Genomic DNA, 16,805 nt, shown 5'->3' with positions numbered 1-16,805 from the left:
AAGAGGAAATGTTTTCCTGTATCCCGCTTTCCTGGAAACGCATAAGGGACTTGACCAGCAGGTGCCAATAGGCTGCCACTCGGGCGGCTTTGGAGCAGTGCCATTGGACCAGGTATTCAGGACCTTCGTCCCTGGGAGGATGAAGTACAAAGGAGGGGGCAGAAGGCAAACCCCGGCCGCTTGTCCGATCCCTGCGGCAGGGCAGCCAGCCCGCGGGGCAGGCACGGGCTCTGCCCGGGCTCTGCGGGGCACGGGCACTGCCCGGGGGCTGCGGGGTACGGGCACTGCCCGGGCTCTGCGGGGTACGGGCACTGCCCGGGCTCTGCGGGGCTGCGGGGTACGGGCACTGCCCGGGCTCTGCGGGGTACGGACACTGCCCGGGGGCTGTGGGGTACGGGCACTGCCCGGGGGCTGCGGGGTACGGGCACTGCCCGGGCTCTGCGGGGTACGGGCACTGCCCGGGCTCTGCGGGGCACGGGCACTGCCCGGGCTCTGCAGGGCTGCGGGGCTCCGGCGGCACAGCCGTGGCACCCCGGGCACCCCGACCCCTCTGCCGGGGCAGCGAGCGCTGCTCGGGGCCGCAGCGACGTGCGGCCGAGCGGGCACCCGCCCGGAAAAGTTGGACCCCGCCGCTGCCAGGGACAGGCTGGCTCCGTGCCGAAACACCCCTCGCTGCCGCGGGCGGTGCCCCGGGGGGACCCGGCTGGCTAATTGCGCCTCTCCATCCTCCGCGGGGGCGGGGGGCCGCAGCCGCCGCCCCGGCGCTATTTCAGGGCGGGCGGCGCCGCTCCACACCTGGCCCGGCCCGGCCCCTCCAGCCTCGCTCCCCCGCCTCCCTCGGCAGCTCCCCGGGCATGGCCGAGCCCGGACGCCTCAGCCCCGCTGAAGGGGCTGCCGATGAGTTCCGCGATGTCATCCGCAGCCGCTCGGGTAGGCACCGCTCCGCGCTCCCCCCGCCCGCCGCGCCGGGTCCCTGCGCAGCCCCGGCGCTCGGGAGTTTTGTCTGTCAGTGCTTTGCGAAATTACTTTTCGTGTTGCCTGAACTTTTCCTTTCGCCGTGCGGCGCAGACGGGGCTCGCTGGGCTGATCGCGCATCTCGGCGTGACGGGCGCGATGCTCGTGTCCGTGTCCCAACAAACGAGTGTGGCCGTGCGGGTCCCCCCGGTGTCCCCTGCCTTGGGCTGAGTTTGTGCCGCTTGTGTTGGCGGGCAGGTTGTTAAAGCTGTAAATGGGAACAGCTGTAACGCTCCCCCAGAGGATAAAGTTTCATGTGCCTGGGCCCTTTTTTTTTTTTTTTTTTTTTTTTTTGGTCCTGGAAAGAAACCAAATCCATGGTAGTAAAGGTATTTATAGACCATTCAGCGTTTACTCATTTGCAGTACAAGTGCATGTGGAGCTACAAGTTAAATTAACTCTTCTCGAGGCTATATGTGCTTGCCCAATGATCAAGCCTTAACATAGTGATGTCCTTAGACAGTTAAATGACTTTTTTAAAATTATTGTTCTTGTATCTGAAAAAAGAAAAGCAGCAAAATATTTGTCATGCATTACGGAATAATTAGGGCTGCCATGGAAATTTCAGTCTTGAAGTGTTTGAGTGGTAGTAAGTAGAACTTAAAATTTCTGTGACAAATTTTGTGAATGTTGCTTTTACTCTGGTAGCATAAAGACACCCTTGTAGCAGAATTTGGTGCTATCCCACCGAAATATCTCTGATGCAGTTCATGAAGATCACGTGTTTTTTTTTAATCCTATCCCCATTCTCTTCTCCTAATAATTGCTTCTCCTTCAATATAGCATTTAAAAGGATGGGTATTGACCATGGGGTGTAGGAAGTGTGCTGCTCGACCATTGCTTACTAAGCCAACAGAAGTGGTGAAGAGTTAAAATGGCTATTTAACTTTTTTTTTTTTTCCCCAAAGAGCTTCTGGCTTTTGTTCATGTCTTTTGCCTGGGTTTCTGCACCATGAGAATGTGAAAGAAGTGTTGGGTGAGCTGTCTCCATAGTCATTCCTGGTTAGGCTGGTTGTGTTACCTCTTATAGCAGCACATGTTCCCTGTTCCATACTTAGCTCACTTACCGTCTAGGGGATATGAAATGCAGACAGAGTGCAGCACAGAGAAATGCCCTCTTCATTTAAAGGCTTGTCCTGTTAGTGTATAATGAAGTATTTGGGCAGTTGCTGATTGGAGGTGAGAGAACTTGAAGAATTAAAAAAAAAAAACCCACTTTAGGTCGATGTAACTTTCAGAAAGTGAAATTGAAGGCAGTAACTTCACTGCTAGACAAATATGAGTCTTTCTTCCTACATTTTTTCCCTATAGCTAGTAAGCAATTTTAATGTTCAGTTTGATTTCCCACTTTAAAAATTCATAATTGAGAACAGACACTCTCTGAAAAGCTAGACAGGAAATGTTACCTATTAACATTTTAAGCTTTTCCTAATTATCCCTTATACTTTGTTTCACTTGGAAAGTCTGTTTCCAGATCAACTTCAGTGGCAATATGTTAGTTGCATAATAAGTGTAAGATCTCAAATGACTCTAAAATGTTTCTCAAGTTTCCTGCTATAAAGTAGTATTAGGATTTAGATGTTAGCAGTAGGCATGGAGCAAACATTTGTGCTTCTTAATTGGGCACAACTCCCTGGTGTAATATCTATGATGAATAAGAAACAGATTCAGTTTAAGAATCATAGAATTGCCCCAGATGTTTATAAGCCTGGAGATATAAGGAAATTCAATTTCCATGGTAATATTCATCACAGGTATACTTTTTGTTTTGTGGTATACCTCACAGTGGTCTCTTACTCTGCTTATCTTTTGTTATTATTATCTAACTTTGAAATGCAGTGCTTAAAATCTGACTATGGATTTGGGTAGCAGTAATGAACAACAAATTAACACAGTTGTTGGCACAAGCAAACGCGAGAAGAATTTGGTGGGATCTTGCTTACAAGCCTCATGATGGGTTCATTTTTGGATTGGGATTTTTCTGTAACTATGACCTGGGTAAGGCATTTCTGGATTTGGGATTCTGTATTTGTTTGAACATGCATTCTTGAACAAATTTGGGTTGGAAGTTTTAGGAGGGGCTTTCAAGCATAATCATTAACATACCTTAAGTCTGTAGAATTGTTCTCAGATGGCATCTTCTAGGCCTGCAGAAAAGATTTTGGGACCCAGTAAGGAAGATCTTGGTGACTGGACGTAGAGCTATTGTAGCAATCTCATGGCGCTTTAGGGCACCAGGTACTTGGATGGGCTTTAAAAGAGATTGTAACCCACTTGTTTTTTACTGTGTTTATATTAATTTCATCCTTTGGGGGTCTGCTGCTTTCTGTCAGCTCCTGGATAAAAAGTTTGACCTTTGGCAGGTGCAGGTCATGTCTTCCCATGAAACCAGAGAAAAGATAGGGTAGAATATGTTACTATATTTGCCATATCAAAATATTCTATACTTGCAGATTCAAGGTCATATTCAAAAGCTCATAGTATCAATATTTGGTTAAGATGAATGGCTGATGCAGATAGTATTAATTTGGGCATCCTGCTGTCAGTTCTAAGTTAAATGATTGAAAAAAGTAATGAGGATTCACTTTATGTAAGGACCAAATTTTAAAGTTTGTTAGCACAATTTACAGGAAAGCAGTCTCTGTCAAATATTCTTTATGTACAAATTTTAATGATCAAGTGATTTCTTCCAGTATGGTACAACACACATACATAAAAATAGCACTAGCAGTAAAATACCTACTAAATTGTTTAAAACACACAAAACAGTTGTATTGCAGAAGTTACCATCAGGGAGTGTAAAATGGGATTTTCCTCGTTGTGTCTCTGTGAGGATAATTTCAAGCTCTGACACTAATTCATCATTTCTTACTGATACAGGATGGCTTGGGTTGCCAAGCTATGAAGAAGATTCACAGGTATGCTGAGCTTAGGAGTGAGGAATGTAAGCTGTGCTGCCAGAGGGAGGGAAGAACTTAGTGGCCACTGCAGGGGCTCTGTTCAGCATGTCCTTGTCATGTGATGACATAGGGAAATGGGTGTAGGAAAGTTTATTTTTGCCTCGTGTATATGGCACGGCTGATTCTACTATGAGAAATGTGTTGGAAAATAACCACAAAACCTGAAATCCAAGGTGAATGTCTATGGAGCTTAGCCGATAATTTGTTTTAAGCCTTTTATGAGATGTTGCAGAAGTAACTTTATTACTATGAGTATATTCATGGCCAGAAAATCCTAGCTGCCTACGAGGGGAGGGAGCAATAAGGAAGGAGAAGTCAAAGCGAGTAAATTTATTTAAAGCATATGATATCTTGCACAGAGAAGATGGTTAACCTCTGGGGATAGATCCTTTATATCTAGAGGTGTTTGGTCCAGCATTTAGTACTTTTTTGCGAGGTAAGCTTTATTCAAATGTGGTTTACTGGATTCAGCATGTAAAAGCCTGTTGTAAAAATCAGTCCAGACCATATCTTATGGTCCCTTCTGGTCACAATGGTATTCATTTGAGTCTGTCTGGGTCTTCAATTTAATGCTTGCCATCAAAATTGGGCTTTCCCCAGACCTGATGGACTACCTTGTTTCTTTCTGGTGTGAGACTGAAGCTGAGCATATTCCTTTCGCCCTGTGCAGGGGCACTGACAATTCTTAAAATACTGGGGTTAAACCAGAATCCATCCAGGTCTTGAGCTAAGATTGCTCCAGAGAGCTGTTGAGCTAGTATTAGCAAAGAGGCAGTGTAAAACAGCTGCAAATGTGGACGTTACAAGCTGCTCTTGCTTTCCAAACCACTGATAAGCATGCCAGTCTGGAAAGTGTAGATCTCTAATGTATTGTACTTGATGTCATGTTTGTTGAATACATGGAGACCATGCCTTGGGAAATGGATGTTGCAAAGCTTAATAAAACTCAACTTTGTGATTTAATTTCTCTGAAGAACACGTGGTTTCAATTTTTCAGAATGCCTTTCCTGGCTGTACAGTTAAATAGCACCATCAAGTCTCAAATGCATTTGCATGCTTGCTATGTTGAAAGAACACTTAAAAAAAAAATAGCAAATGCAACCCAAAGCTGAGAGTGAGTGGTTTTATGCAGTAAGAAGAAATCTGCATGCCATAAATACTCTGTCATAAATTTAATGAAGACTTAGATTTTATTACTGTTTCAGAACTTGGTAACTGTAGTCATGATTAGCAACACAAAGCCCTCTAATTTCTTCAGTTCATATGCATCCTTCAGAAAAGTGCTTAAGACCTCATTTGTTCTTAACTTATAGTACAAAATTATGCAGATCTGGAGTAAGCTGCTGTTTTAACTTGATGACTGCTTAGAAAAATGGTTTGGTGTGGCTTAGGGTTTGAGTAAGGACTTTATCTCACCCACATTGCCTTCTGTTAAGTTGCAAGACTTGAAGTTCTGCCTAGAAGACAACTATTTTGTTCTTTATATACAGCATAACAAAGCGATTGTTAGGAATTGGCACTAAGCAACGTTAATAGTTTCCAGGATATATGCTTTCTTTTCTTTTGTACTTAATTGCCATTAAAAGGTAAAGCTACAATGTGTAGTGGTGATAAAAGCGGTTAAATAGATTTATAATGGTGGTTCTGCTTTTTTCCTCTGCTTTGCTCCCTCTGTCCTACCCGAGCTTCATTGATGTACAAACTGTAGGCTCTAGGGGCTGAGTGAAGCTGCTGCATAAGGGGGAAGTACAAGGTCATGGTCATAAGGCTAATGCATGTGTCAAAATAAATATCTTATTTATAGATAAATATTTTACATACAAAATTTGGGTTTGGATGGATATATTTCTATATTGCTTAAAGGAAAAAAAAACCCCTCTGCTGATGAAACAGAATGAAAATGTGGATATAAACTGCTCAGACTAATTCATGGCGTTGCCAGTTCATCTGTGGTTTTGTGGGACACTTGTAGCTTGCAAAGCAATTGTAGGACAGAAGATGCTAGTGATGTGGTGGTGATATCCTCCTGTACTTCATCCCACTTCAGGACATAGATTAGCTGGATATAATAAGCAGAGCAAACTAGAAATTTTTTTGTAATGTTTACAGTCACAGCATGCAAAGGTGTCTATGTAGAAGGTGCTTTTTAAATATGTGGTTTATATGGGTAAAATAGTTTAATCACTGAAATAAAATTTTTCTTGTACAGGGCTTCATTATATGCTTTAAACTATTGTACTCAAATCAATCTTTTGGTTTTTTTTCCAGATAAAATTAAATTACGTATGTTTCTCTTGCTGAAATTAAGTTTTGGTCTTGCTTTAGTTTTCTTTTATTTTGAGGTATTTCCTTTATTTCTGTTATACTTGACAGGCTGCATTTATTTTTATCAGAATGAGGACCTCACTATCCACTATATAATCTGCTCATTGTGGTGTAGCAGATGCCTAACTGCAGGACAAAAAATTGAATTTTGAGTAGTTAGGTGGATTTTTTTCCACATCTATTTAAGATTTTAAAAAGCATGGGAACTGGGATGTTCAGAAGTGCTGAAGACTTGCAGCTTTTGTTACTTAGTCATTTCAGTCTGAACAGAACTGGAGGGGATGAAAATCTCTACGAAAGGTGTTGCCAAAATGTCTCGAAACTTAAATCCTGTTAAGTAGTAGTCTCTGATCAAAAGCAAGCATTTCTTTTTCATTTCCATGGCAAAAGGTCATCCAACCAGCAATTTATTTAAGATACTAAATTTAATAGCTTTCTCTATAAGTATCTGTTTTTTAATTGCCTGCCTTCTGTATACTGTTGCCTTGACAACAGTATTTTGGTATGCTGAGGAGTTATGATATTTTAAATGTAGATCTAAAGAAATACTATATGTGTCTTTAAACTAGCTTTAGACCTGCAACATCTGTAAACAATTACTTTTTTAGCTGTTGAGTGCAAGTGTGTTGGTTGTATACTGTAGCTGATTCTGTTGTGTGGATAAGTGCTCACATCTTGTCATTAGCTGTATACCCATTAGACATTAAAGGTAATGGATTTATTTTGATTAAAGTGATCTCCTGCAATATGAATCTCTAATTGGCAGAATTTAATTCAATACTTTTCCTTTCTCTCTTTTTAAGTTAAGAATAATTCACTGACTTGAATGGTGACTTGTTTGTGGTTATCAACACTGGGGGGAGGGGGGAAATCCCCTACCTTGGCAGGTAATTTCAAATTACAAGTGTCTTCCTTGGAAAAGCTAAAATATCTCCTACCATTGTACCAGTGTCTGTGGTGTCCCATCCATTGCTGAATTTCTGAAATTACTTTGAATAAATTCCCACCTCTTCTATTTGGAACTCTATGAGTGATGGATGTGCTGCTTTGTGTTACCTGGCACAAAGACTAGACTGAATATCAAGGTTAGTTTTTTGCTGCCCTTATACCGTGTGATTTGTATCAAGAACACAACGTGATTGAATTATGCTGCAGGATGCAATCAGATGCCATAAATAGTATTGTCTACAAAGAGTCTTGGAAGTGGTTGCTGGACTGCTTTTAAAGAGCACTTTGGCTTGGCTATTGAAGCCATAGATTGGATCCTAATTTTGAAATATCAACCTGTTTGTTAGTGAGGTAATACACTGTATAACTAATTTATTGTTTAGAAGAATGGTTGGATTTTAAAGAAAGATATACATGAACTATAGCAAGTTGATGTTGTTTGTAGCTTTCAAAAGCTGCTTTACCTTTTGTTCAGCCAGTGTATCAAGTCCTTATCAAAGAGGAAGTGCACTAATCAAATTATTTAGGGTGTCTGCCCTGCTTAGTAATTTTCATTTCCACCTTGTTGTACAAGGAGAACAAAAATTAAAAAGTGCAATATATGTCAGCTTCTACCCAGACACTGTGTTCTACCTAAGTTTGAGACAATCATATAGGGGAGGAAGACCTGTAAAGAAAGCTCATCTGGAAATTTTCACTAAGTCACAATGGTCCCAAATGAGCTTCCTGTAAAGATTGTCTAGTAGTGTATTAATAAGTAATCATTGAAGCAAAACTATTATTTAACTATGATTTCATCATGTTAACTTTTGCTTGATGATGGAATCTACTGTTCTCATGTTCTCTAATGTCAAGGAAGACTTGCTGGTTTGGTGTTTGGAATTTTTCACTGTTTACAAATAGATTTATATGACATTTCCATGTTGTCAGTGGAAGTAGACTAGCATAATAAAGATTGTGTTATAAATTTATATGCAATAGTATTTCAGTTCTTAATGGCCCACATCTGCCATGAACCATCTGCAGGAACTGGATTCAGCCTTGCATATGGCCTTTAAACTGTGAAGTACAATCTTCTACACCTATGACCTAAACCTATTTCTTTAGTCCCAAGTGTGCCTTGGGACTGTAGGGGCATCCTACCTTTAGGTTATCTAGCATCACAATCACATATGTTCCTGAAAAAAAACTAGCAGCTGGGAAAACAAAACAGCACTTTTATTGCAGTGTTGTTTTTTTCCCCACGCACAATAATTAAGCTAATTCAATTAGGCTCTGTGTGATCTTTCCCCTTTTATCTCAAGTGTAATGTTTTGCTGAACACTAGAGGGAAATAACTAAGGATTGGCAATGTGTACTTGCAAAATATTCTTCAGCTGAATGCTGGCTGCCTTCTCAGAACGATTTCTGGTTGTTGTGGATTTAAACAATTATCATTTCATTATCTGGAGATTCTGCAGAAGTGTCGCTGGTCCCTAATTTGCTGGAAATGTCACTGTGCTGTTGGTGTGGTATGAAGCTGCAGGGAACTTACTGCTTGTTTGGGATTCTTTCCCCATGGTTTCCTGTACCCAACAGATGGGTGAAGGAAACTTCTACTGTGTGAAGAAACTTTCTAGTCTGCTTCCCAATCCATATTGGACTTGCTAAATTTATGTTAATTCAGTCATATTTTTTCTTTCCTCTTTGTAACGCTGCTGGCTGGCAACAGCAATAATGACAGTAGTGCTGGAAGATTCCCTGTCCTCTGGGATGATAGCTGTTTTCTGAGTTGTTTTTTCATAGCTATAAAATCATCAGTAGTGCAGGAAAGAGCTACAGATTGAGGCCTGGTGACACTGCACCAAAATTTGTTATCTCTTCAGTATCTGGCTTGATCAGAGCTGTGCAGGCTGGGTGTAACCTGAGGCTGCTTCTGTTGAGGTAAGTTCCTGCAGGTCCAGATTCTGAAAGCAGTCAAGGGAGAATTTGGTTCATTAGAGATTAATAAAATAAATACTGAGTACTACTTAGATATAATGGCCTACAGTAAAAATTGCTAAATTTGTCCTTCCCCTCTGGGAAAAAAAAAATCTCAACAAAATATTTGTTTGAATGTAACCAGAAGGATAGAAGTGGTGGTCCTTAGTCAGTCTTGACCCTTTCTGCTGGATTATTCCAATGACCTTGTCTAGAACTGAGGGTCTATGAATTTCAACCAGGTGTCCTGCTACACAGAGAAGTGAGTCCACAAATGGAGTGATTTGCATGGCAGAGTAGAAAATTAATTCATCATGATGATTGCCATTTGGCTGATAGTTAAACAGAGGCATAGATAATACTAATGCATTCTTCCTGCAAGACTAAGTCAATTAAACCCCATGCAGCTGAGACAGATCTCTTTTCATCAAGATTTCTTTCAAGGCTCATGTGACTTCCTCCACATAATGAATTAGCAACTGGGAATGGAACACCAAAGTCAGTTTCATTCTTTAAACTCTTAATATAAACTCCCTCAGGATACTTTGGGGAAAAAATCAGCTACAGTACATTTTTTCCCCTCCTTAGAATTTGTCCTTAAAAAAAAAAAGTCCCCTGAATGACTCATTTAGACTTATGCAAAATATTCTGCTAAAAAGTTCTTAGTCATGTGGTATGTCAGGATTTCAGTCTTCTGTTGTGGAAAAGAAGAGAAGGTATGGTGCACAGACACACGACTAATTCGTATTCAAAACATAAGCACTTACCCAGAAAAGTTTAAATCTTCTGCAAATCTGGTGTAGTTTTAAAAGATCCAAAACTTATGTTTAAGTACTTAAGTACTGCACTTTTGTGGCTAGGCTCTTTAAAACAATTATTTCTGCTTAATTAATATTAACAATACCTTTCATCTCTTGTAGCTGCTGCGGTTTGAATAATAATTCCAAGTTTAAAGCTATTGATTTCCTGGAATTATTTTGCAAATTATTAATTGCATAGGTTATAATAAAAGGGGAATGTTTAAGTATCAATCTGAATAAACACTGTGAAATCCTAACTTTGTTATGAAAGATGACTTTAATTCTTTTTGTTCCAAAATATTATACAATCTAGTATCCTAAACAGTTACAACAATATCAATCAAACTGCAGAGGTATGATATTTAAAACTTGTGCTTTCTTTCTTGAGTACTGTTTTACAGATAGCAGAGAAAAGGATTCTTCATTCCATCTGAAACTGAAAGAACTCTTTTCTCTAAGAGCAAATGTTCTCTAAGTAAGAAAAGTAAAGCTCACCAAGAGTTTCAGTCCTGGCATGAGAAGCCCACATTTAGCTAAGCTTGAGATCCCTTGCCAGTGCATGCCATGACTTATAGGGAACTTTCTACTCAATAAAGGTCTGCAGAGAATCTGTGATTTTAAGTGTTAAAAAGACCCCAAACACCAAACCAAACCAACAAAAAAATCAAACAAATACCAAACTGGAAACAATCTTGAAGAACCCAACCACACAAACTAAAAGTAACCAAAAAATCCCCAAACCACCAGAATACAAAAAAAAACCCACTTCCACACAGCCTCTCTGCTTCCCAGACTGTGAGGGAAAAGCTAAATGAGTTTCCTGGCCATAGTAGTGTGATATGTTGCAGCTCTGACTTTGCAGCGTTGATTAACTACTTAATCTGCTTGTAAAGGAGGAAGATGAATCTGCATTTTGTTTCAAAGTGTGTGGTCATTTTCTGATCAAATCCAAGTTCACCTCCCAGTCACACCCTAACTGAGCCTCAACTCCTAAGCTTTCACCTGGCTTCAGAGGGTGCTCCAGCAGGTGCACTTTCCTCAGGGCGCAGCTGCTGCTGCTGGTACCCAAGAGCTTGGCTTGTACAGCTCCATCACATGGAGCAGAGAGTCCTGGTAGAATTTTTTTTGCAGCTTGCTTAAGTTGCTAAGGCCTGTAAGAGAAGTTACAGCCTAAGCACAAGCACAGACTGTCTCTTTATCAGAGACAGACATGTGCAGCTATCAGCAGCCTGAACTGTAGGCTGGGCTAACCTGGCATGTTAGTGATAATTGCTAGACAGTGATCCCAAAATAATCTGGTGATAGCTGTTGGCACTCCTGGGTGAACAATCCTGTATCATGAAAGAGAGTATGGGATGTGGTAGTCCTCAAGTGACAGAGAGTAGTGGGTGGTGGGGATCCTTGTAGAAAAGGGAGAGGCTGGCTTGCTTGTTACAAATGTTCTGGCTGTGGTTCCCTGCCAGAGTAGGGTTAACAAAGGAGTGATGAAGGCTCAAAATAGACAAATGTATTCCCTGTAAATAACACCATGAATGTGTGATAGATGGTGCTACTGTTTTAGTGCTGCATTAGTGCAAAAAAATTCTGAAGACGTAACTGTAACATTACTAGAATGGGTATATTCTATGTACTCCTACCTAGACAGATAGAAAACTTGTAAAGAAAAAGATATAGTATCTTAAAATGTAAATTAATTGACAGTGACTGTATGGGGGGGAGTAGTTCTCTTCTGCCTCTCATTTGTGTATGATATATATGTATTCTAACTGGGAAAGAAATGAAAAGTTTAATTTCACGTCAGATTCCTTATTAAGTATTTTCTTGTAGTTAAATTAGAACGCTGCTTGCAGCAGTTTAAAGTGCTTGTCAAAGTAAAGAGCAACTTGGCATATTTCTTGTTTTCAGAGCTTAAAGAACTAAAGAAAGCCTGTCACAGGAATTAAACATGCTTTTTTTTTTTTTTTTTTTAATAAGAGTTTACCTGTGTAGAAACTGATTTTGTAGGCTTTTCATACAGCCATGACCATGACTGGAATGAAGAGATCCCTTTGGAGGGTTGTTGTGAACCAGAAATTACACTGGCTTACCTTCAGTGCACATGCAGCTTATTTAATGAAGTGATGAGTAAAGTGTATAAGCCTGAACACACTAAAAGGAAATGGAAGCTCAGTTTTCTTGATATAATTATGCCTGGGATTTGATCTGTTTCTTTCCCTGTCCTGGTGGGAAGTTTATCCACTTACTGCTGTTCATAAGGGCTTAAGAATGCTAAATTCAACTGTTTCTTCAATGCATATATTTGTTCAAAGATATTCTAGTCAAGAACAAACCAAGAGACTGCTGGGTCAATTATCAAAATCAGTAGAAAATGCAGGTGTGTGAAATGTATGCTTTTACATACAACACGTGTCTGGTGTTTTATAATGAACCAGCTGAGGCTCATATAGTGAGGAGTTTTGCATTTGATATCTGTATTTGCCTTACTTGAATGCTGATTTTCTGTCTCAGTTCTGGAAAGTTTTCTGGCAATGCCATAGGATCACTTACTGCTAAGATATAGCACCACTCCTTAAGTAATGCTCGAGTTAACTTTGAGTGGTTTCACAGCACATAGTAGATCCTACATGTGGTGTTGCCTGGGATGCTTGGAATTGGGTTCCAAACTTCAGTTTTCTGTCAAGTAAATATATTTTTACTGACTTCACTGATCAGCATAGCTATGATTTTTTTTTTTTTTTTCCTGAAAGAATACAATCCAAGTGATTTGGGGTTTAATGCAATCCTGATGTATTCAGGTATATGTTTCAAAGCAATAATTGAAGTAGGGTCTTAAAAGAGCTTAAATTTCTTTTAGGATAAAATTAGTGTCTTGCAATATTTATATCCATTTATAAGAATGTATCTTAATTATTACTGTATGATCTCTTTAGTCTTTGAAATGCAAAAATGCCAATTCTAATTAAGTGACATGTTTAAATAATTAAAAAATCCTCCCAAACCACAACAACATAAACCAGTACAGAATAGACTTTACCTTCTGTTAGTTAGTCAGGCTTACCTGTCTTCCATGGTATATTAAGATACTTTGATTTATAGAGCATCACTTCCCTGATAGAATAACTGGACCATGCTTTTTTGCTTAAGAGGTAATTCTGAGATATAGCTTTATGATGTCATTATCTTGATAAATGCTTTTGTCAGAAATATGATACAGCTGTAATGAAATTTTGGTTCAAAACAAAATTTGCAATCATGATATAGATGGCAAGAGTACCAGTTGAGCTTGACTTTTTCCTTTGTCCAAGCTTAACAAACTAAATAACAGTGGAGGGGAAGGAAGGAGTGCTTAAACAAGATGCAAATTGCCCCATGTCCACACCACCTTTGTTGATCAGAATGTGAGAAATGTATGTTTCTGTTCATGAGGAAGCTTGTTACAATCTTGCCATAAAATCGTAACCACTTTGTTAACCATGGAAAAACTGATTTATATTTAAAGTTGTATATCCACTTGGAGTGGGAGATCTGCATTAAAACTGCTTCCTGAGTTTGGTCATACTTTATTTGCAAAAAACCTCTTGTGCATGTGTGTATAAAAAGACGTGTAGGGATGAAAGCTGTAGGCTAGTTATGTACCTTGAGGGTGTGAGTGCTTAAACATTCATCCCACCCTCTGGATTGTCTATTCCAGCTGGTACAACAATCAAGACAAGGAAAAATCTTACCTACACACTGATGTGCACTATACTGCAATGGAGACCAAGGTATAGCATAAAAGATCCAAAGCTTTTTTTGCAGAATTTTGTTTCTGGATGCTTCTGCTTTTCTCAGCGTTTCCCTCTTGCAGTGAGTTTCTGTTCAAATTGTGATGGTACCAGCAGTCAGGAGTGTGAGGATCTGTGCTTTGCTTCCCAGGTTGGCTCTCATCTCTGCTGATGGGCACTGGGTGAGTCCTGTGGTCTCTTCTCCCTCTCTATGGCACAGAAAATACAGCACTTGGGATAGTGTTCTGGGAATGTGTGTGTGTTGGTGGCTCTTTTCTCCACCAGTACCTATCATCAGAGATGCATTAACATCTGTTGGATTTTGTGGTACAATGTATTATCTAGCTGGCTAGAAAACTGTAGAGGAGACAAGATGTCCTAACACATGGAAAAAATATCATGGATTATAGGCTCTGTTCTTTCAGCAAGGCAAGCCATTATCCTGGTCAGATTTTGTGGTCTATTTATTTTTTTTTCCTCTTTGAAGCCCTGCCAATTAAAACTTGGCTATACTGAATCTCTGGGTTTTTTGGGTTGTTTTTTTTTGAATCTCAAAGAATCTCACATTCATTATACACTAAGAGCTGAAAAATAAGGGTCAACCAGTGTCTGTTTCTTTGCAGTCTGTCTATGAATTTCTCCACTCAGGGATTTGTCTTCAGCGATTAGGATTGGCAGCAGAAGTACCAACTTTTTAAATCCTTGTACAGTTTCTGTGATACTTTCAGGGATGAAGGGACACGTTGGCTTCTCAATGTGACGTGTTTTTAATACTTCACAAATGTTAGTAGTGGCAACCCTTTTGGGGCAAGGGGAATTGGGCTGAAAGGCGCAATCTTGGTTGAAGAATACCATGAATGGTTCTGGAGAATGCTGTCTCCTGTCCACTGTGACACAGAAGTGTCCTGGGCTACTTCTTCATCAGACAACATATTAATAATTTTACCAATGCTAGATGAAAAATTAGAGTAAGGGTTGTGGAATCTGTAGTTCATGGGAGCAAAAAACTGAATACTTTCCAAGAATAGAAGTGGATTTTATTCAAGTGACCAAAAAAAGCTAGAAAAACATGGTGAAAAATTCTGAAGTACATTTGCAAGATAGGGCGTTGCAGCATCATGGATTTCTCTGGAACATACATAGAATACACCAACTTCTAGGATCCTCAGTGTGACCTTTCAGAAAAATAAGGGGGAAGTTGTGCAGATGGTACCGCAGCACTGGATGTCAGCTAGACTGGCTCAATATTCAAAAGAGGAGTATGGAGCTGTAATTTAATTGTACAAAAACCTGAAGAACATAAACCACCTTGGTTTAAAGAAGTCTTTGCAAATAAGTATTTTATTTGCAGAACCACATCTCCAGCTGTCAGGTTTGACAGCAGATTATGATACTAATCCTACTTAAATGGTTATATAACCAATTAGTGGTAGGTGTGATGAACTCAGTGTAGCCTTGGAAGAGTTTAGCATTCAAGTAATGCATTGTTTGTAGAGAAGATTGCATAGTAAATGTTTTGGATTAGAATTTTCGGCATTTTCCTGTGTTTGTGTCTGTAATTCTGAAGTATGTTGTCTCCTCTCTGTTGCTAAATGCATTGTCTGTTTTCTAAATATAGCTCCATATGATGCAGAAATCTTAAATAAAACCAATTTTTAGTCCTATAATTCCTGTTTCAGAATGTGGCCAGCTGCTTGAAAAGACATGGTGATTAATAGAGCTATTTTGAGGTTAAGAAACTCCTGTCTAGTAGTGAGAGAAGTTTAATACTGGTGAAATTCATGTAAATAATTGTATTGCATCGAAAATAGGATCTCCCTTGCTTCCTAGGATCAGTCTTACCAGAAGGAACTAACACACCTCTGTTGACAATTTTCCAGGGATACAGAAAATGGAAATATAAGTTTTGCAGAGTAAAAATGCTCTATGCAGAATAGTGAACCGAGTTGCTTCAGATTAGAGATAAACAATGAAGGTCACTTGTGGCTGGCCTCCTGAGGAGTACCTGGTTTTTTTGAGATCATAAATGGCTGATACTTCATGAATGCTGCTTCCATAAAATTGTATTTATCTTAATTGAATCTTGAAAATAATATGGTTAGAAGATAAGGCTTTTTAAGACTCAAGTTTGCTGTTATATTCTCTTGTCAAGATCTGTGGGGTAAATATTAAGATATGAGCGCTCTGTGAGTGAAGGTTTTGGAGCCCATTCCTTTAGAGCACAACATCCAAGACCCTTGGACTGTCAGAGGGCTTATGTGCTTAAAGCTTTAGTGTACATCTTGGGGAACGTACTGGAGCTTGTGAATATATTCAAATTTGCCACCACATTTGAACAATTGCTAGTCAGTTTTAATGTTCAGGGCTACAGTGAGGTAGTTAACCTGATCAAACTACCTTTTTAAACCCAGCAAAAAGCCTCCTTTATTCAGCAATGTTAGAAGTGATGATCTCAAGCTTGCTGTGTACTTCTCTGATGGAAGCTATTAAAGCAGATCCAAATAATTCAGGAGAAATTCTGCTTCTGCATCCCTAAGGATTGAATGGAAATAAAGAGTGGCTCCATGTTGATAAAGATCCCAGGATTCCTCCTTCATATAGTAGGCTGAATTTTTGTTGTCTATTTTATTTGCAATTTGAGATTAATGTAATGTTGTAATTTAATTTAAACCCCAGTTAGTTGTTCACTAATCACTAATAAGTCATTAATCCCAGGTGACTTCAGGCAGTGATGAGGTGGGAGCTCTTTCCTCCCTACAAGCCTTTAGTGCAGTTCAGGTTTTGATTGAAGGCCAGCTGTAGCCTGTTTTCTGGAGGTGGTGTAGGCATAAAGATTATTGGTATAGGGAAGGGAGAATTTCCCAGTCTTTGGTCTGCTTTACAGTTTTGTGGTTTTCAGCTACATTATCGACCTATCTGCATTCCCTTACAAGATATGTACTCCAGCATGGCAGTGCAAGCAAGTTCAAGTTTAATAGCTCTTGCCGGAAGAGGTTAAGAAGAAAAAATATGGAAAAATCTATTCATCTTTAGAA

The 16,805-nt window shown here is 39.9% G+C and overlaps 1 protein-coding gene across 1 annotated transcript in view; it reads left to right on the top strand.

The window, feature by feature from the left end:
* Positions 1-905: 905 nt before the first annotated feature.
* The window catches only part of DMD (dystrophin), a 1,135,802-nt gene continuing 1,119,902 nt past the window's right edge, over positions 906-16,805 (top strand). Inside the window, exon 1 of the mRNA XM_072937290.1 lies at positions 906-930. The gene's annotated coding sequence lies outside the window, so the exon portion shown is untranslated. The remainder of the gene's footprint in view (positions 931-16,805) is intronic.

This window comes from Taeniopygia guttata, chromosome 1 (genome assembly GCF_048771995.1).
Source record: "Taeniopygia guttata chromosome 1, bTaeGut7.mat, whole genome shotgun sequence".
NCBI classification, from domain to species: Eukaryota; Metazoa; Chordata; class Aves; order Passeriformes; family Estrildidae; genus Taeniopygia; species Taeniopygia guttata.
The sequence above is the reverse complement of the archived record's forward strand: the minus strand, read 5'-3'. Positions and strand labels throughout refer to the sequence as shown.